At 43.1% G+C, this 22495-nt stretch overlaps 1 protein-coding gene and 1 long non-coding RNA gene across 3 annotated transcripts in view; both read right to left on the bottom strand.

The window, feature by feature from the left end:
* Positions 1-10524, bottom strand: part of CHD6 (chromodomain helicase DNA binding protein 6) — a 212800-nt gene extending 202276 nt beyond the window's left edge. The window contains exon 1 of the mRNA XM_060030773.1: positions 10472-10524. The gene's annotated coding sequence lies outside the window, so the exon portion shown is untranslated. The remainder of the gene's footprint in view (positions 1-10471) is intronic.
* Positions 10525-15234: 4710 nt separating this feature from the next.
* LOC132438499 (uncharacterized) overlaps positions 15235-22495 on the bottom strand; it is a 58174-nt gene continuing 50913 nt past the window's right edge. The window contains exons 3-4 of one of the 2 annotated variants that reach the window (XR_009522202.1): positions 17010-17134; positions 15235-15386 (exon numbers count right to left, since the gene is read on the bottom strand). This is a non-coding gene — a long non-coding RNA (uncharacterized lncRNA). The remainder of the gene's footprint in view (positions 15387-17009; positions 17135-22495) is intronic. The other variant, XR_009522203.1, reaches the window with a different exon arrangement.

Below are 22495 nucleotides of genomic sequence, written 5' to 3'. Positions count from 1 at the left end.
AGTTAGGGAAAGAGTCTTATTTAGTGAAATGAGAGTTGAATTCTAATCCTAACTTGACCATAAACCAGTTCTATGACCTATCAAAATTTTTGACTAGGACACAACTAGTTACTCTGTTCCATCATCCACAAGATGACAATATTGACTAGATGCCCTCTGAAATCCCTTCCAACTCTACTCTTCTGCAATCCTGAGAAACCAAAAAGAAACTCTGGTTTAGCAGAATCTAGTTAAGATGCTGAATCATGTAAGACTTGACAACACTTAAATCTTAAACTAGAAGTAACTGCCACAACCACAGCTATGATGGTAGCAACAGAGCTTAGTTCAAGAGTGAACAACGGAAGAAAAGTCAGGAGCACCCGGGGAGAGCCCTGATAGCATGAAATGTTGCAGGGAGAGCAGATAAGGGTGGACAGAGCATGACTATATGTGTAAATAAGGAGTCTGGTATTTGAGCATGGTTTATGAAATCAGTCTTTTAGTAACATCTCATACCACATTCCAGCCATAGCTCTGCAAATCAGTGAAGGTGACAGGAACAAACCTGAAGCAAAGAACCTCCAAAACTTCAAGACTTGGGATCTGTCAACTACCAGATCTCAATTCCAACAGACTGGATTTTCCAATTCCTTAAGACGCCAAAGCAGTAGTCCAAATATGTGCCTAGGGATCAAGAACTTGAAATCCTTCGGAGAAAGTCAAACAAAAGAGCTCAAAGCTGCATGTTACAAAATGTTAAGCTCTCCCAATCAGTGATACTTGTGTCTCAGTTAAACAGTAGCCCCTGCCCATACAACCTACCATATACATTAACTCACTCTGAGAGTATAAGCCTGTCCCCTACAACAGAATTTAAGGGAAAACAGTGCTGCTTTTTAATGAACACCAATGGAAAACAATACAACATTAATTCATGCCATAAACAAGAGACACTGCTGCATCAGTAATTTGCTCTTCCTGCAGCCCTATTTATTATCTTTAAGAAGCCTTCTGATTCTAACATCTGTGAGTGTATAAAGCATATGGGAACCCTCCTCACTGTCTCTCATGCTTCAAGAGTCACTGCTAAAAGACTAAAAATCTCCTGCTTGAAAACTTAAAACCTGGCAAACAAATTTAATAAAATTATGTTTAGAAAGATCCATTTTATTATGTCTAGACAGCATTCTAAAAAGCTATAATTCTACATGTGGATCTTCATTTACTTCTATAGCCATACTTCCTTCCACTTGTCAATCACAAAATAATTTCCAGTTCTACAATGACTATTAATCAATATATTAGAATCACTGCTATTCTTGATTTTAATGAGTTTAAAATTTGAAGTACAAGTAGATGGGGCTGGAGGCAGGGAAGCATATACAGCCCTGAATGAGTAAAAGAAATCCTTTCTTTTAACAAATCAATTTTTAAGTATATTGGAAGAGGACAGAGGATAAGGCTCAATCCTTCAAGGGAGCTTTGATGAATATTATTAAAAAAAAAGATTATACCTTTATAAACTGAAAAACCAACCTCTAAGTAAGCTGGTAAACCAAAAATACTTTACATAGGAAAAATCTCCATTAACTAGTCTAAAGTAATGAGAACCCTCAATAACCAGCGTTTTATATTGAGAATTAAGTATTACACTTAAAAGCTGCCTGTGTTAAATCTTTATATGAAAGAAAAAAGCTTCAGCAGTCATGCTGAAGGACATGCATGTTAGTCACAGCCATGAAGGGTCACAAGGCCTCGCTGGAACAGCTACCTTGGTATTTGCAAAACCTTACAGGACACAGATCCAAATTTATTTTCTGATCCTATTATTTTCTTAACATCAAATCAACTTTTAGATAAAAATAAACAGGTAAGCACAAATGGAAAAAATAGTGCTAAACTTTATTATATGATTTGTTTAGTCTCATTTTAGCCTAAAGGACAGTCTTGTCCCATATTGTATTTTCCTTTCTAAGTGAAAAGAAAAAAAAAGTCCACTATTTTCCCCAAAAAGCGGGGGGTGGGTGGGTGGCAGGGGTGTTAAAGGGTCTAGAGTTGTGCTGTCAAATGCCAGAGCCACTAGCCGTATGTGGCTATTTAAACTTAAATTCACGGATATTAAATAAAAATTTAAATTCTGTTCCTCATACTAGCTACCTTTTAGGAGCTTCAAAAGCCACATGTGACTTGAAGTCCTGCATAGATATAGGACATGTTACATCGTAGTATAGAGTTCTACTGGACAATGATGATCTAGAACAATGTTTCTCAAATTTAAAGGTACACAAAGTCATCAGGATAGTTTGTTATAACACATACTACTGGGTCTCCACCCCGGGTAGTTTATTTCGGTTGTCTGGAACGGAGCCTAAAACCTGCATTTCTAACAAGCTCCAAGATGATACTGATACTGCCTATCATCTTGAGTAGTACTCTCTATGGTAAAGGACTAGCTTTTGTTTTTTCCTAATCCACCACTGACCAATACTTTTATAAAATACTAGAAAAGTTAATTATCAGGAAAAAATACTTTAAACAAGGACTATACCATAAACTTATACTCTTTAAATTATCAGATTCAACAGACAAATCATTTTTCTAAAAAATGTAGTAAAAGCAGCTAAATACCTTCTCTCAAGTTCTGAACTTACCTCATCACAGACAGGTAACAAACAGTTCACAGACCTGCACAGATCCAGACTAAGTGTGAGTAGCCCTTAGATCTAGAAGAACTTTTTTTTTACGATTATCTTTTTGGAGCCGATCATTAATGATCTCTTTCATATCCTCTACCATTTCCTCAAGGTATTTTTACAACTCCAGGCAAAAATGTTATTTCCATTAAGCAGAAACCTCCCCCCGGCCCAGTGTCTTAAAACAATAATATACAGGGTCTGCTCAAAGAAACAACCTGACAGGTCATCATTTATGTGATCCAAATCTGTCACATGGTCAACAAAGATGATGGCTTGACTTTTTCATGTTAACCCAAGGTTGAATTTAGACTGCTAACACTGCAAAAGTTAGTAAGCCAAGATACACAATGAACATTAATAGAGTCTCTGCGTTAAATCACAGAAAATTTCTTTCGGTAAATAAAATCAACGATCTGGACCTACCTTTCCAGACACAATCCTTAAAAGGATTTCTTATGAATACTGATGATTTCCCCAAACCCAAAATGAACAGTCCAGGTACGTTTCTTTACTCTTGTATACTTAGGGAAGGAACACATCAAACAGAATCCCCTTTTAGGACTCAATGCCCTTCAGCAAACTACCTAAAGCTTAGGTGTTTTCCTCAATCCATATACCAAACCAAATAAACTGATTTTTCTTCTACTCAACTTCTGGTCTGGCCCAACAGATGGACTTCTATGAGAAAATCTCCAGGATAACTTCAGGTCGGCCACTTGCTAGAGATTACTCTTAAGAATTTTCTTATTGCTCTATAATTTTGTTTTACCAGTTTGTTTGACTATTACTTAAATAAATTATAAAATAAGGCTCTGAGAACTTTAATATGTGATCCTTTTTCCTATAGTAATATCTGGTTTAACAGAACTTCACATATATGCATGTTCTGTATAAAATAAGGTTACATGCTCAACTAGACATTATTTTAAGAAAAATACCACTTAAAATTAACAACATTAACAGGAAAGTTACAAGGTATATATCTCATATAACATCTGAGGAATATAAAAATGGGGGGAGATTTTTTTTAAATGTACCGTTTTAACCATTTTTTAATATAAATTTATTTATTTTTGGCTGCGTTGGGTCCTCGCTGCTGCACAGCGGGCCCTCCCCAGCTGTGGCGAGTGGGGTCCACTCCTCATTCCGGTGGTGAGGCGTGGGCTTCTCATTGCAGTGGCCTCTCCTTCTGCGGAGCACGGGCGCACGGGCTTCAGTAGCTGTGGCTCACAGGCTCCAGAGCACAGGCTCAGACCCGCGTCTCCCGCACTGGCAGGCGGATTCCCAACCACTGTGCCACCAGGGAAGCCCCATCTTTTTAACTGTTCTGCTTACAGTGTCAGAAAGAAAACCCTTTTCCTCCTAACATATCGAATGAAGCACTAACAGAATGAGTAAGAAGTAGAATCCAAAGCAAGATAACATCAGGAGCTTCTGCCACGGCCACCCCCTCCAGTCCCATCTGCAGAGGCAGATGGCTGGGATCGAGAGGCCCAGGACCCTCTAACACTGTCTTGTCACCTGCTCCAACCTTCACTCTATCAGGCTGCATGGGCAAAGCAATGGAACAGCTTCCCATGTATAACAATAAGGTAGGGAAGAATTTGGGGGTAACCCTTGCCTGGATGTCACCCTGAAGGATGCAGAAGGACCTCCCCAAGCCTAGGACAACTGATCCAGACTGAGACTGCAGGAACTGCTAAAGGGCAAAAAAGATCCAAAGAAGTCAGCCTCTGGGCAAAAAACTTTTGCTCAAACAAAACAACTGTTTTGTAAGGACCTAAATCAATGACCCTTAATATTATTTTTGCATGCAGGTGGGAAGAGATGGGGGAGAGGAGAAGGTGGGAGCGGGTCGGGGGTGGGGGGGAACCACAAATCCCTTTAAGAATCATAAGAAACGATGGATTGGCTTCCCATAAACATGCACACACAAACAATATTTTGCATACTATTTTGGGCAGTTCACAGATGAGCTAAAGACTCCCTGTGTGTCCATGAATCCCAAGATAAAAAGCATCAACCTAAGTAGGTAGGAACCAAAGGTCAGTGCTACAATAGCTAGACCTTCATTTAACCTGAAGCTTGACCTTTTACAGAAAGACAATTTTGGAATTTAAAAATACAGGTATTCCAAAAATAAAATGCCTTGATCACATAGCTGTACAAGAAAATCCAAAATATATTAAAAATTTTACTGATAATGTATTTGATCCATAAAATTAGATCAGTGAAAACTCCCTACAAGAATCTTTAATAGAGTAAAAAAGTAAACAAACAGAAATCTCCCTTGGGAATTCCCTGGTGGTCCAGTTGTTAAGACTCCATGCTTCTACTGCAGGGGGCACGGGTTCGATTCCTGGTGGGGAACTAAGCACCAGCATGCCGCCCCACCAAAAAAAAAAAAAAGAGAGAGAAAAAGAAATCTCCCTTTACTCTTTCACAAAATTCAAACATGCACCCATCACTTTGTAAGTGTTTGGATTCATGTCCTGAAGTTATCTTAAAATTCTGCTTCCCAATTTTCCTGGAATTTTCAAACACTGTCTCAGTATGTTGTTCTTCTGAAATAGCTAGTGGATAAAAGCACCATGGAAGTCTACTGAAAAATCAGGTTTTTTTCTTTGCTAAAAATTGTAAGTCCTTCATTATTACTATAAAGAAAAAGGTTCATCAATTTTTAAAAACTCCTCAAAATATGAGCTATTTATGTCATATATTATCAAAGATCCTAACAGTCTCGATGGCAAATGACACAAAGAATAAAAGTAGGAGAATGTAAGGAATCACTATTACAAACTAGAAAAACCAACTAATACAGGTACCACAAGCAAAACTAAACATTTTTCTCTGGATTTTATGCAAATAATCTGGTTCGGAAATTGGAAAAGAGGTGGATATTTTAAAGTAACTCCGGTTTACTACCTTCAAGACTTTTATGGAAGTAACAGAATTTCTCATGAGCCTCCACAAAAGCCTCCACAAAATGAACTAAAGAGAAGAACATTTTGGCAAGGAAAAACTGACTGCATTCTCTCTCTGCACTTCATGGTTATTACTGTACTAGGCTAACTGTGAACTCCTAAGTGCCCTAGAAAGACCTCTCCTACACCATGGAGACAAGGGGGGGCCGGGTGCCCTCACTGTATTCCAACTTGCCTCTTCAGTGACAAATTCTCGAAATGGAGAAGTAAAAATGGACGGGTGTACAGAACTCACGCAAAGTGTGCTAGTTAATCTAGTACCATACCACGAAAGCATGACAGCACACCCCAGCTTTTTAAGAAACCTTTAGAGAGTGCTGGTGGTGAAAAGAATATGTGCTTTGGATCAAGATGATGTGGGTTCAAATTCTGACTCTAACCTGAACCAGCTCTGTGGCCTTGAACAAGTTACTTCATTTCTTTGAGCTGCAGACCATGGAGCTCACGGAGTGGCTAAGAAAATGGGGATATTTTTTCTCATCTCTGTAGTCCCAGCACCTGGCTAAGTGCTGGACACAGACCAGGTATTCATTCATTCAATGCTAGTTTTTTTGCTTCCCTCACAAGTGTGTTATATTCTACTGCAAACAAAAATGTTCTCTAGGGAACAGATATCTAAGCTCTAGCTATTTTCTATGTATTTCGAAGAGTTTTCAATATAGTAATAACCTGGTACGGGGGAATGCAGGCAGTCCCGTGGAATCCACTGTAGCTTTTCACCTGAATTAGACTAAAGCTTTGTATGAAGGATGGAAGTATAAAGAGAAATACTAAATAATTTTTAAAAATAAAACGATTTCGGGGGAGAGGGATAAATTAGGAGTTTGGGAATAACAGACACACACTACTATATATAAAATAAACAAGGACCTACTGCATAGCACATGGAACAATATTCAATATCTTGTAATAACCTATAATGAATAAGAATCTGAAATATATGTATATATAACTGAATAATTTTGCTGTACACCTGAAACTAACATATCATAGCAAATCAACTATACTTCAATTAAAAGAAAATTTTCAAGAAACTCACTAATGGAGGTATGTTTTCTCTTAAAGGTAGTTGTTATCAGTTATTACCCAAAATTTTATTTATTTCTTTTTTCATCCTGCTGGCACCTGAGCTTATGTACATGAAATAAAATGGTATTGTTGGACAACTTAAAAAAAATTATTTCAGGGCTTCCCTGGTGGCACAGTGGTTGAGAGTCCGACTGCCGATGCAGGGGACACGGGTTCGCCCCCTGGTCCGGGAAGATCCCACATGCTGCGGAGCGGCTGGGCCCGTGAGCCATGGCCGCTGGCCGCTGAGCCTGCGCGTCCGGAGCCTGTGCTCCGCAACGGGAGAGGCCACAACAGTGAGAGGCCCGCGTACCGCAAAAAAAAAAAAAAAAAAAAAAAAAAAATTCAAACCTTGCTATACTGGAGGGACAGAGAATAGGGTGAGAACATAGTCTCCTCAGTTGATTTAGATACTGTCATTGTCATATACCAAAGATATTTATGCAGGTAGAATCCTTAAATCCTAAAACCGGTTCCAAAGGGTTCAGAACATGAATCCATATGTGATCCACTCGGTTATTACAAAGTCTTCCCATGAAAGCTGAAAAACATAGGCACCTGCAGTGAGAATCAAGCCTGAGATTGTGGAACCCTTTTTCCTCGTGGTTTAACCACAAACTCTGCTTGGGGCATTTTCCTGACCCCCAGGGCAGCATTTAGGAGAACTGGAAGAAAAGCTGGTGAGGTCAGGGAAGGCCAAGGTCAAGAAGGGGGGACGGTGGTCACAGGGCTGGATGAGGAAGGGGGGGGCGGTCGTCACAGGGCTGGATGAGGGGCAGACAGGGCTGGGGGCTCAGAAGGAAGAGGAGGAGGTGGCCAGAGCTCTGATTCTGAGGAGTTTAAGCTGCACTCTTCCCCCACTGGTCACCACGTGGCTGCCTCTGGGGACAGTAACTTGGGAGGCAGCATTTGTGGTGATGTCCCATCAGCACCTCACACACAGCACGTCCTTCTGCCGGCCCTGCTCCTCTCCAGGGCCCCCCAAGCCAGGACACCCCCAGTCTGCCCATTTCTCCCCACTGCGGCCCCTCCCGTCCAGGCCACCAACATCTTGCCCGACCACTGGTCACTCTCCCTCGGCTCCCTCCTGCCCTCTGGCCACCATAGTCCACCCCTCCCCAGCAGCCAAGGGATCTTTCTAGAAAGCCAGTTGGACAAGCCTTGCTTGGCCTCTGCAGCACTCTGAATGAAGTCCCGGTCTCTTATCACATCTCCAGCTGCTCTCTGGCTCCACCCTCTCGACACCCGCCCTGCCCTGCCCCCGCTGGCCTCAGAGTCTCTGCCCCAAGCCATACATCCATCCAAGAAAACTGAAAAACGTCTTCGAAACTTCTCTAAATCAGAGATCCCCAAGACACAGTAGCCCAAGGGCCTGTTGTTTCTGATAGATTTTCTGTAATATAATAGCAAAACTCACAAATGAGATGTAGTTTCTAAAGAGATAAGCTTCTGCTTCAGATTTTCTTTGGTATTTGAAATAGTTATGAAAAAAGTAAATCAATAAATACAAAAAAACGAACTGCCAAAGGATTTTCCAGAAATGTAGTAACGTCACTTGTGGCCTCCCACTTCACTTTCAACTGGCCGTTCAATTTCTCCCGTGATTTGCCTGAAGTAATATACTGATGAGTTCAGAGAACTTCGGACTATACTAATAATAAATTATAAAAATATTTAGAAAGCTATAAAACATTAAAAAGTTGTGGGGAAAGTGATCATATTCCAAGACTTTGCAGTGCTATAACAGAAGAGCTAATGTAAAAAGCAAATATATAAATGCAGTGTAAAAGATGAGACTCCAGGCAGACTGTAATACTGCGATGAGACACAGCTAATTTCACAACAGATCTAGATTTACTTTGCCCATGGCCACACTACAGCAAGAACAGTATCATAGTCTGGTTACTATATGGGAGAGTCCAAAGTTAGCAAAAAAAAGGGCAGGGGGGGGGATTGTAAAGGTTAGCTTTTAATAGTCCATTAATCAAGAAAAAAGCTTAAATAATTCATCTAGGAAATCTGCCCTGGGACAGAAAAGATGTCCAAAATTAACCTTTTTACAACTCCACATTTTCCCAGGCCTTTTGTTACAGTCATGCATTGCTTATATGAAACCACCTGTTCTGGTTGGCATAAACCCTTTTACTTGACATTTCACGCCTAATCATTTTATCACACATGGATCTCAAACCTTCTCTCTATTCCCAGAGAGCCACAAAGTTTAGAAAAACTATCTCCCTGAGGTTGCCAACCTGATCTTCCAATTTGGAATACCAACAGATTCTCCTGTGCCATGCACAGTCGATGGGTACAAATCCCCAGTAAGAAAGATAGCTCATAATTAGCCCTGAGAACACAACACTGTGGCCCTTGTCTGGACTCTTCTAGGGGTCACAAGCATATCCCCTTAAAGTACGTCGAAATTTGGAGCCTACCGGGATGGTATTCCTATGAGCCATTTGCGAAACAATAGTCGAATCTCAGGCCATACTGCAGACACTCTAAAAATTGTAAAAAATGTTAAATGGGTATTTTCTCCGTTCACGGATCTGCTACACCAGAAATGAGCAGTGTGGAGAATAACGTGCACACACAGTCCCAAAGATGCCTGGAGATGCCAAGGATTCACTAGAAACCTTGGCCGGACTACTAATGGTCCATAAACCCTAATTTGGAGATCACGGGCCTACAGGTTCAAAATTGAATTATACTGCCTTATTAGATCACACACTACCGAAACCACAGTCACATCAATCGTAACTGGAACTAGGAACACTTTAGGTACACAAATATGAGTCTGCTTATGCATTTTTAATTGGATCAAATAAAACAAGCTGCAAACAAACTCAAATTTCAATTATCTCACTAGTGAGGGGATTTCCTAACAGCGTCTTTTTAAAAACCAAGTAGCTGCCAACCCTCTACACATCTGACAGGCATATCTCTGGAAATTTGGGAACAGACTCCGTTACTTCTCAACAGCGAAGGAAATAAATACCCTGAAGGGGACAGATTCCGTTTTTGTTTTTGTTTTTTAAAGCTCAAACATGCAATCTAATAATGCACAGAACTTGGCTGCGGGGTTGCTGGACATCTCCAGGGTTCCAATTCTCGAGTGCGCGCTAGTGCGTAAGAAGGGGGCGGAGGGGGTGCGCGCTCGGAGGACGCGCCGGGGCCCCCGCCCCCTCCCGGAGCAGCAGCCTGGCACCAGCCCACCCTCCTCCACCCCTGCAAAGAGACGCAGGACGCCAATAGAGCAACTTCTCCGCGGGGGCGGCGGCGCGAATAGCGGTCACCCCCGCCCCGCCGCTGCACGGCCGGGGGTCTCTCCTCGGCCGGGCCCCGGGGAGGCGGGAGGGAAGGGGGAGCCCTCCGCACGCCCCGCCCCCGCACGCCTGGCCCGGGGCCGGGGGCTGCCCGGACCCCCAACCCTCCGCGCGGCCCGCAGCGGCGCACTCCCAAGGACGGCCGCCTGGCCTGAGCGCGAGGCGGAGCGGAGCGCGGCGGAGGCCGGCCCCTCGCTTCAGGCCTCAGGCCGCCGCCTGCCCTCCGCCAGGCCGCCCGCCGCCGGCCCCGCTCGGACCCCAGCCCGGCCGGGCCTCGGCACCGCCGCATCCCCTCATCCTGGCTTCATTCATAGGGGCACCGCAGCCCGGCCGGCGGTGCGGGGTCGGGGACCCGCGGACAAGACCGACCCGCCAAGGCCGGGGAGGAAAATAAAAAGTTAAGAGAAGAACTTACCTAAAATGGCTCCTGCAGCAGCCAAAATACAAACAGCTATTATTTGGTGAAGTTTAGCTCAGACACCCTGCAAGGACACCCTAACCCGTCTCGGGCCCGCCTTCCCTGCCATGCCATTGGGCTTCGCCGGCCCAAAACACAGAGTCATTGGTCAGCATGGCTGCCGCTCAGACAGAAGCCCATTTCAAGCTTGCTTGCAGGGGCGAGTGATGGGCTCGCTCCATTGTGCTCGTATTTGCATGGATGTGATAGCGGCGCTGATTGGCCGGCGCCGGGGCCGCCCCGCCCCCTGCCTCGCGCCCCCCGCCTTAGAGACGCCGCTGCGCGCGGCCCCGCCCCCCGGGACAGAGCGGCGGGGCCACGGGGGCGGGGCGGGGCCGGGGTCCTGCGGGCCGAGGGGGCGGGGCGGGGTCCTGCAGCCGCAGACAGCGGGCAGGGGGCGGGGACCTGGAGCACGCGCGCGCGGAGCGGGGCGGGGGTTCAGCCAGCAGGTGGAGGTCTCTTAGGTAGCGGGCTAGCCATATGGAACACCCTGGGCTGGCGTCTCCGGGGCTGGGAGAGGTTGTGACTGGGGTGCCGCGACAGAGAGATTCCGCTGGGGCCGAGGTCCTGTTGGTCAGGAAAAGAAGATTCCGAGAAGCCAGGCGAAGAGCCAAGGAGCCCCGAGCTCTGTCTCCAGCCGCATCCCTGCCGCTCCTCCTGGCTCCCGGGCACTCCTGGCACACGGGCTTCTTCCCAAGGACCCCCCGCACACCCGGGGAGTTTTTAGCCCCGGCGGTCTTGCGGCGCCTTGGATATACCTCCGTAAAATCAGGTGTCGAGCTATGGTGTGTTTATGTTCAGGCCTGTCTCCCTCACCATCCTTGTAGCATCCTCAAGGACAGGGCCCAGCATATGGCAGTGATTCAACTAATTGTTTAATATTCTTTAATTCGTTCGTTAGTAGCAAATTTTTGAATGCCCACTAAATGCCAGGCATTGATCTAAGACAGGAGATACAGCGGTCAATAAGACAAAGACCTTGCTGTCGTGGAATGGACCTGCTAAGGAGAAAGAAAGACAATAAACAAATACAGGGGGAGAGGTAGTGATAAATGTTATAAAGAAAATAGATGCAGGCAGAAAGGAATGGGGAGTTGGGCCTGTCTGGCTGAATACTCTGTATGGCATGCATTACTGCCCCCCTCCCAGATGTGGCAGTCACCTCACCACCTTACCCCCTGCTTGCCTCCATCACAGGTGTTTCCTTAACACCCACAAAAAATAAAATGGTTGGCTTCTGACTGTGGAGGCTCATTTTACCTTAATTAAAGTAGAAATGATCTGAGTCCTGATGATTCCAAGAGCTGTTTGTCTGATACTTTTAAGATGAACATGGTTTGACTTTGTCAGAGGTAGCTGTAATGATTTAGCAGAGCCTTACTGCACCCCCAGAGAGAGGATATTTTTAGTGTCTTTGAAACCCCAGCATTCCTATGATTTTCATCCCATGGCCCTAACTCTCTTCCGAGGACCACTTCTTCCCTTCTCGGCAGACACCAGAGATTTCTCCAGTTTGAAAAATACAAAGATAGCAGCCCCCGCCCCCTGCCACCTGTCTACTTCACCTGTGCACATTTCTTTCATTTGACTCAAGACTGGCCAAGATGTATCACGGTCCTTCCCTCCTCCCTCCTCTTTCTTCCTTCCTTACACAAATATTTATTAAGCACCACCTATGTTCCAGGTATTGTTCTAGATATTAAACAAGGCAGATGACATCTCTGACCTCAGGGAGCTTATAGTCTAGCTGAGGACAAGGCAGAGTTTGACACATGGATCCTGAAGAGCTGCTGGTGAGTGAGTATGCAGAGAGCTGCTTGTCCCCGCTGACTCTCCCAATGCAGAGCGGACTTGCTCTCCTGAACCAGCGGCTGCAGGGGCTGAAGCAGGACCAGACAGCTGGTAGCTACAGCCTCTTCAGTCTGACACCAGGATCAAGGGTCTAAAACTGCTCATGGGACTTGGGTTTGTGAACATTAGCTTCTGGAAAGGGGCTGGGAGCAGAGTTATATCAGAGGCAGACTTGGTGAGTCCAACATGGGAGTCGAGTGGCCATCCGTTCACACAATCAAATCCTGTGCCCACAAAAGATGACATAGCACAAATGAGGTGGGGGAGGAATGGGACTCCAGGCAGAGGGAGGAGAGTGTGCATGCCAAAGCATAAAAGCAAGGACACTGTTGTGAGGTGTGGGAGGGGGAGAGGGGAGGGAGGTAGATTTGTCAGTAATTCCTGTTCTTAAACTTGAGAAAAGTCAGTAGCACATAAGAAATTAAACACACGCAAAGACACAAATGTTATATCACTAAACAAGAAATCAATAGGAATGCATGATTGATTCACAAATGAATGGTACAGGTACAAGCAAAGGAAAGATTTGGTAGCTATACTCAGGAGAGGTAGCAGGCTTGACCTTCAAAGAGTCAAGTCTGTAGAACCGACCAAGGTTAGTGGAATCTGACCCTTAAAACACTTCCGCAGTATCCAGGGGCTAGAGGGGAAACACATACAGCTAAGTGTCTTTTAGCTGTACCCATCCATGGGGACATATTAGCCTGGGTTCTCCACAATGCAGAGGCTGATTCTGTAGGGCAGGAGTGAGAGGCAAAAGGAGTAAGGTAGGGGACTTTCTCCTTCTGCCAGTCCAGTGGGTAAGACTCTGTGCTCCCAATGCAGGAGCCTGGGTTTGATCCCTGGTCAGGGAACTAGATCCCACATGCTGCAACTAAAAAGAGCCCCATGCCACAACAAAGATCTCATACATGGCAACGAAGATCCCACGTGCCACAACTAAGACCTGGTGCAGCCAAATAAATAAATAGTTTTTTTAAAAAAAGGAGTAAAGTAGGAAAGAGGGAAGAGCTATTACCAGGATGATTATTCATGTGGCCTCCACTAAGTGTGGCTGATTGCTCCCACTCAAGGGATTATCCTCTGAGAAGCTACATAAAATGAGTCTCAGTACAGCCTGTGGGAGAGGGAAGGGAAGGAAATTTATCCACCAGCTCATCTTGACTGAATTCTTATTCATTCCAGTTTTTCACACATAGGTGCCAAGTGGGGTTCTGTGGTGTCCCAAACTTCAGTGTTAAGGAGTGTGCAGCAGGGCCATAGGGCAAAGGATTATCAGGATGCAGCTTTGTGGAACTGGAGCCCATGCAGAGCTGGATGCCACAGCAGCGGCTGGGACAGAGATGGCTGACGCTAAGAGGCCCTGAAGTTCTGACGTGGGGGTGACATCGGTGATGCATGACTTTCTGTACCACATAGTACATCCATGTTTACAAAGGGCCCCAGAAGAACAATCCTTAGGTGCTCTGAAGGGGAGACATGAGAGGGCTGCCAACAGTTCTGGAACTTTGTGACAGTAAGTCTAAAAACACAAGTTGCATCCTGCCTGACCATGTTCTCTCTTGCCTTCCTGCCTCTGTTCACTTGTCTGTTTCCTCCATTTGACTTTGAGCGTCTATATTGTTCTTGTTTATATATCTCTGGTAGAGGAAAGGCTACTTTCCCCCGCCTATTTCATTTTCCTCCTAGGCTCATAGCAAAACTACATTTCTCAGTAATCAGATAGGTCCTTGTGACCGAACTCTAACGGAATCTGGACAGAAGTGACACAAATATATCCCATGTCTAAGCATCCCCTAAAACTTCCTATGTGATCCTCCAAACTCTTCTCCTATCCTCATCTGCTGGCCAGATGCAAAACTATCCAGTGAGGAATCAAGAGGCCCCAGAAAATGGCAATGGCATGAGTCTGCGTCACCAACTGACCGCACGGAGCAGAACCCGTGTGCTTCCCTGCACTGGACTGTGCTATGAGGGAGAAATAAACTGTCAAAATGTCAAGTCACTGAAATGTGAAGGTTGTTTGTTACGGCCATTAGTACACTCTGACTAATGCAGTTCTTATCTACATTCATTTGATTCTTTGTCCCTCCAGGGCAAGGACTATTTATTTGGCTTTTTAACTCAAGTACTAGTACAATGTCTGGCTACATAGTAGGAATGGCTCAAAGTATGAATGGATATGAATGAGCTGATACCTGAGCCTGGTCTAAAGCATCAAAGGCAGAATGGCAGGTAAGGTGGCAGGTGGAAAGTGTTCCACTCAGGAGACACAGCATGTGCTGCAGAGGCAGAGAGACTGGGGTGAACATATGCAATTCTCAGCAGTACAAATAGTTCATGATTTGAGAGTAAGATGGCTAGGGTGAGGCTAGAGAGAAGACAGGGGCCAGATTACAAAAGGTTTTATTCATTACATGAAGGAGTCTGAACTTTTTCCTACAAGAATCATTCAAACAGGGATGTGATACCATCAAGTTTATGTTTTAGAAAGATCTCTCTAGCAGCCTAGAAGAAGGATGAATTAGAAAGGAAGAGGCCAAGATGTGGATTTCTTTAAAGTAACATTTCCCTTTGCTCTAAATCATTCTTCTCATGAGATGCTCCACTAAAGAGTTTGGGGGTCAGGTTGGTTTGGACATTGTGCATACTTGAGCCCCTCTTGGAAGCTCCCATTGTTCATTAAAAACTCTGAGAAGTCCTGCATTAACGAAATCTGTTAAACTTTAACATAATATTTCTCAAAATTATTTGGCCCTTTTCATTTAATACCTATTTAAAGTAGTATTAGGATTAGAGTTGCCTACATATCACACACACACAAAAGGACAAAGGGCATTAGTAACACTGAAGTTTATTTTTGTCTTGCATAAAAGAAATCTGGGAAGCAGGCAGTGCAAGGGAGGCATGGAGCTCTGTGGTACTGTCAGTAACCCAGGCTTCAGTATTTTTGCTCCACCATCATTGACTTTCATTCCCAAGGTCACTTCATGGTCCAAAGTGGCTGCTGGAACACCAGTCCCTATTTTTTTGGATAGAAAAAAGGAAAGACAGGAAAAAGTGGAGTTGAGTCATGTCCCTTAAACAGCCTTCCTGGAAATACTACACATCACTTCTGCTTACATCTCATTGGCCAGAACTCGGTCACATGGCCACACCAAGCTGCAGAGGAGGCTGGGAAATATGGTTTTAAAAAAATTTTGCTTGGTTATGTGTCAAGTTAAAAATTGAGGTTCTTGGGACTTCCCTGGTGGTCCAGTGGTTAAGACTCTGCGCTCCCAATGCAGACTGCCCAGGTTTGATCCCTGGTCAGGGAACTAGATCCCGCCTGCCGCAACTAAGATCCGGCACAGCCAAATAAATAAATAAATATTTTTAAAAATTGATGTTCTTAAGTTTCCATCAACAGATGAATGGATAAAGAAGATGTGCTATATGTATATATATATATATATATATATATATATATATATATATATATATGTGATGGAATATTACTCAGTCATAAAAAAGAATGAAATATTGTCATTTGTAACAACATGGATGGACCTAGAGATTATCATGCTAAGTGAAGTCAGTCAGACAAAGACAATTATATATTACTTATATGTGTAATCTAAAAAATAATACAAATGAACTTATTTACAAAATAGAAACAGATTCACAGACATAGAAAACAAACTTATGGTTACCAAAGGGGGAAGCAGGGGAAGGGATAAATTAGGAGTACGGGACTAACAGATACACACTACTATCTATAAAATAGATAAACAGCAAGGACCTACTGTATAGCACAGGGAACTATATTCAACATCTTGTAATAACCTATAATGGAAAAGAATCTGAAAAAGTATATATATATATATATATATATATATATATATATATCTGAATCACTTTGCTGTGCTCCTGAAACTAGCACAATATTGCAAATCAACTATAATTCAATTTAAAAAATTGAGATTCTGTCACTAAAGAGTTGAGAGACTCACTTAGCAGTCTCTGGCACAATGTCCCACAGAAATAGTATTCCCAGAACATAAGATGGGATAAAATGACTAAGTAAGGAGACTGATTTTTTAAACATTTTTAACAGTTTTATTGAAGATAATTTGCATACCGTACCCCACACCTACTGCAAGTGTACAGTTTAATGATTTTTAGTAAATTTATACAGTGGTGCGACCTTTACCACAATCCAGTTTTAGAAAATTTCCACCTCCCCCAGGAGCTCCCTTCTTCCTGTCTGCAGTCACTCCCCACTCCCACTCCCAGGGCCAGGCAACCATTGATCTGCTTTCTTCTCTATAGTTTTGCCTTTTCTAGAAATTTCATCCTTACAGAACAGTGCAATAGGCAGTCATTTGTGTCTGGCTTATTTCACTTAATGCAACATCTTTGTGGTTCATCCACGTTGTAGAATATATTATCTGTTTATTCCTTTTTATCACTGCAGAGTCCTCCATTGTATGGATAATGCCGTCTTTTTACAATACTTATCCACTCGCCAACTAATGGACATTTGGATTGTTTCCACTTTGGGGCTATTATGAATAACGGTGCTATGAACATTTACATGCAAGTCTTTGTGTGGACATATGTTTTCATTTATCTTGGGTGGATACCTAAGGAGATCGATGCTTACAATCGAACACATACGTTGAAAGGACATTCACTGATTGCCTGCAACTGGCAAGCACTGTACTGGGTGCTGGGGATACAACGGTGAATAAAATGCAGCACAAACTCAGCCTTCCTGGAGCTTGCAATCTGTGAAGAAGACAGACGTTTAGTCAAATAATCGTGCAAACAAATGTAAAACATAACAGCAGTGGTAAGTGCCATAAAGGAAGGTCACTTGGTGCCATGAGAGCCTGTGCTGGAAGGATCTGCCTTGATCAAGGAGGTCAAGGAAAGCTGCCCATTAGCTGAGATCTGAAGTATACCAGGATGATCACCCCAATGAATTTTGTCCTTCAAAGTAGTATCTTATGAGGCCATACACTTATTTCCAATAATGCTGCCCTTGCAAACAATTCTGAGCCAATTTATAAGCATGTTGGTCCCAGACCTCTTTGTCCTCAGATAAAGTCCTCGTGTTTTAACCTCTCAGAATGTTTTGTTTTCTGATTAGACCGTGACGAATCCAACAAACCACATAAGAAAATCAACTGCATCCCTTTAGAGTCACTCTCACCAATTGCCAAAAATGGAATTCCCTGCTATATCATGGACCTTATCCTCCAAGAGCTGGTGGAGAGGGGTTCATGGCAGTTTGCAAAAATAAACTCACAGAGGGACTTCCCTGGTGGTCCAGTGGCTAAGACGCCGTGTTCCCAATGCAGGGGGCCTGGGTTCGATCCCTGCTCAGGGAACTAGATCCCACATGCCGCAACTAAAAGATCATGCACGTGGCAATGAAGATTCCAGGTGCCGCAACTAAGACCCGGTGCAGCCAAATAAATAAATGTATAAATATTTTTTTAAATAAAAATAAAAAATGAACTCACAGATATCATCTGTAACAGGAGGAGAGTGGGCAGTATCAGCTCTATTCTCCCTTACAGCTCGAAATCATGTGCCTGTGAATTTGCCACTGAGAAAATGCCAGTGACCCATGGTGTGTGGAGGTAACTCCCAAAAAAGAAATAAAAAAACCATGTATAGCCAGTGGCACTGCCCTGGCCTGCCAAAAGCACTTTCCCCAAGACAAAACTGGATAAGAATAGTTAAGCCCACAGGCTTTGGAGACAAAGAGATCTGGTTTCAATTCCAGCTCTACCGCTGGTGACCTTAGGAAAGTCACTTAACTTAGAGTTTTTTGATTTCGATAATAGGGTTGTTGTGTGGATTAAATTATTTGCACAAATTTAGCACATGGTAACTGATGAACAAATTGTTAATTACATCCTTTCCTCTGGCCCCTATTTTCCCAAGTTCTGTGTAGATCTTCCCCCTTCTGTTGACTGGCTTTTTTTTTGCGGTACGCGGGCCTCTCACTGTTGGGGCCTCTCCCGTCGCGGAGCACAGGCTCTGGATGCGCAGGCCCAGGGGCCACGGCCCACGGGCCCAGCCTCTCCGCGGCATGTGGGATCTTCCCGGACCGGGGCACGAACCCGTGTCCCCTGCATCGGCAGGCGGACTCTCAACCACTGCGCCACCAGGGAAGCCCCTGGCTTTTTTTGGAAACATATTAATTCCATTGATTCGACCCAAGTCCATCTCTGTCCTTCTTGCCTTTGGCCTGAGGGACCTTCTGTCTTTTCAAGTGCCTTCTGCTGATATATGACCTCCATCCCTTGTGTATTAATTGGGCTGATTTAACTCTTAAAGTGCTGTAGAGCTCTCTCACCCATGTACGGCACAACTACTATTTTGATTTTCTAAAATCTGAGTTTATATGTATAAATGACTGTGCTCACTTTCGGTAACTATGATTTATAGAAAGTCACACCTCAAATGTTCTTGGACAGGATTTTTTGAAAACACTGGTCACCCTACCCTGAAATAGCTCCATAAATCCTTCGTTCTCACTCAGAAGTGTACTTTCCTGCAGCCACAGACCATTTTAGACATAAAAACTTGCTTAAGCTGAAGCTTTTTACCAAGCCTCAAGTTGCTGTGGAATTCTTTTCCTTATGTACACAATTCTGCCATCAACATTACTGACCAATTTAGAGACATGACTATCTGCAAATTGACTATTAAAAAAAAAAAGCAATGCTGTTTTCACTGTAGGAATAAAGCACTACAGTTTCTTTTTAATTAATTGATTAGTTTCCATGTTTTTGCCAGGGAAAAGTGTGGTAGCCATCCTCCAAGATGGCCCTCAATGGTCTCCACATGCTGAGATTCAAACTCTTATACTGTCCCCACCTATATGGGGTAAGACCAACTAGGAAGGGCTTGCAGTGTAAAACCTATTTGCCATCTCCAGACATTAACTTTGACAGTGACCACAATGATGTAGCCATTTCACCTGTAAAAGGGGGATAATGCCGTCTAGGCAACTTATTAGGGTGCCGTCAGGGTCACATGAGATGCATTTGGCATAAACCCAAGAATTATTACTGAGGATTTCAGGTGTAGTATTTTATACATGAGACATCAGAGTATAAACCCATTCTGTATAATTTGCATGTGTCTTAGTGATGACCAGAGGCCATATTCATAAACCAGTGTCCTCACATGGTTGAAATGTCAGTGCCTCCAAAATCTTTTGACGCAGGGCTGTAGAATCTTCGAACTGCTAAGATGTGACGTCTTCCCAGACCAGACTACTGATCGGTCATAGAGAATTGCCAGGGCACTGTCCCTCTTCATGCATTTCTGAAATATTCTTTTGGATAAAAGCACACTTTTCATTAAATTTTTCTTGAATGGTTTTGAAGAAGTGTAAACAACGCCCTCAAAGGACTGGCCAGTGTTGAGCTCCATGAAGTACCAGCACTTCTGCCTTCTGCTTACCCAACAAGTGAATGGCATTTGCAGGAGAAGAGCTGGGCTACCAAGACTTGCTCAGACAATTTCATTCCAATTTAAACATGTGCCCGTGATGGATTCTTGACCTTAAAACTATACAGGAATCTAGCAGTCATTTAGCCATGGTTCTCAGTGTTAGGTCTTGACATGGCCAGTTATGAAGTATATGGTAATTTGTCACTGATCCTATACAAAGGAGCACAGTCTAAATGATTTACCTTTTAAAAAAATAAATAAATGGGAGCAGATATTCTTATAATAATGTAACTCCTATTCATTTGTATTCTGATGTGCTCTCCTGAGCAACAGAGCAGGGGGTGGCATTTAGCTGAGCACTGGCAATGTCACATAGCCCATGGTGTACCTTGTCTATGGCTCAGCCTGTGGTGAGAGACCATTACCAGTTCTGACAACTATAAATCATGATGGTGTTGGTGAGGGAGTGGTGATTTTATAGTTATTGCCACTATTAATGCTTTTGCTTTAGTAGTAGATGCTTTCTCAACTTATTACTAGTATTTGTTGGGCAAAAGTCTGGGAGAAGAACAAAACTTGTTAAAAATAAAGTTAGCCATATTTTATTAGTTTTTCCTTATATAATGGCAATTTTTGAGATTTTTTGTAATTTTCAAAATGGTTTTATGACCATCACACCATAAATATTTTCACTACTATTTGTCTTAATTCCCTGGGGGAAAAAATCAACCTAGATGGTGAGAAGTATAGTTTTCATCCAAACCTCCTCACTGGAAATGGAAATAAAAACAAAAATAAACAATGGGACTTAATGAAACTTAAAAGTTTTTGCACAGCAAAGGAAAACATAAAGGAGACGAAAAGACAACCCTCAGAATGGGAGAAAATATTTTCAAATGAAGCAACTGACAAAGGATTAGTCTCCAAAATTTACAAGCAGCTCATGCAGTTCAATATCAAAAAAAACCAAACAACCCATTCCAAAAACGGGCAGAAGACCTAAATAGACATTTCTCCAAAGAAGATATACAGATTGCCAACAAACACATGAAAGGATGCTCAACATCACTAATCATTAGAGAAATGCAAATCAAAACTATAATGAAGTATCACCTCACACCGGTCAGAATTGCCATCATCAAAAAATCTACAAACAATAAATCCTGGAGAGCGTGTGGAGAAAAGGGAACCCTCTTGCACTGTTGGTGGGAATGTAAATTGATACAGCCACTATGCAGAACAGTATGGAGGTTCCTTAAAAAATGAAAAATAGAACTACCATATGACCCAGCAATCCCACTACTGGTCATATACCCTGAGAAAACCATAATTCAAAAAGAGTCATGTACCAAAATGTTCACTGCAGCTCTATTTACAATGGCCAGGACATGGAAGAAACTTAAGTGTCCATCAACAGATGAATGGATAAAGAAGATGTGGCACATATATACGATGGAATATTACTCAGCCATAAAAAGAAACAAAATTGAGTTATTTGTAGTGAGATGGATGGACCCAGAGTCTGTCATACAGAGTGAAGTAAGTCAGAAAGAGAAAAACAAATACCGTATGTTAACACATATATATGGAATCTAAAAAAAAGAAGGTTCTGAAGAACCTAGGGGTAGGACAGGAATAAAGACACAGATGTAGAGAATGGACTTGAGGAAACGGGGAGGGGGAAAGGTAAGCTGGGACAAAGTGAGAGAGTGGCATGGACATATATACACTACCAAATGTAAAATAGGTAGCTAGTGGGAAGTAGCTGCATAGCACAGGGAGATCAGCTCAGTGCTTTGTGACCACCTAGAGGAGTGGGATAGGGAGGATGGGAGGGAGACGCAAGAGGGAGGAGATATGGGGATATATGTATATGTATAGCTGATTCACTTTGTTATAAAGCAGAAACTAACACATCACTGTAAAGCACTTATACTCCAATAAAGATGTTTAAAAAAAACAACAAAAAACACAAACCTCCTCATTGGGGTCACAGGGGGTATAGCAGAGAAAACATTGAGACACAGCTCTGATCCAATATCTCCCCTGCACAAATACTCACATATTGCAAGTTTGCTTATTCTCCTTACTCCTGGGCATTAACAAGGGCAAGGGCAAATCAGGGTCACCACAGGCAGAGCTCTGTAAACGAAGTAAAATTCCTGGAAGACCCATTGACATCAAGCAAGTACAAAGTACCACAGGCAAAATGGAGTCAGGATTAGGAGCCAGGAGCTCCAAGTCATTTGGAGTTAGGATCAAAAAAATAGGTGGTTGAAAACAAATGGCAAAGATGCAGGTAGGATGATCTGTTTTGGTAAGTAGGTCCAAATGGTTATCTGTGTGTGTGCGCGTGTGTGTGTGCGTGTGTGTGTGTGTGTGTGTGTGTGTGTGTGTGTGTGTGTAGTCTTGGAAGCATATTGTTTAGTTAATTAAAAGAGACAAGGTAGATAAGGGTAGCTCATGAATGATTAGATGGACGGTTGGATAGTTAAAATGATGCATGGAAAATAATGAAATATCTGTGAAGCAAAGGAAAGCAAAGCACAATAAAGTGAAGAAAAAATGATGCATGAATGATTGGTGGAGGAATGGATGATCAAATGGATAAATGGGAATAATGAAATTAGGATGGATGGCTAATATGACAGATGAATGGGTGGTGGGCAAGTG

Source organism: Delphinus delphis, chromosome 15 (genome assembly GCF_949987515.2).
Source record: "Delphinus delphis chromosome 15, mDelDel1.2, whole genome shotgun sequence".
NCBI lineage: Eukaryota > Metazoa > Chordata > Mammalia > Artiodactyla > Delphinidae > Delphinus > Delphinus delphis.
The sequence above is the reverse complement of the archived record's forward strand: the minus strand, read 5'-3'. Positions and strand labels throughout refer to the sequence as shown.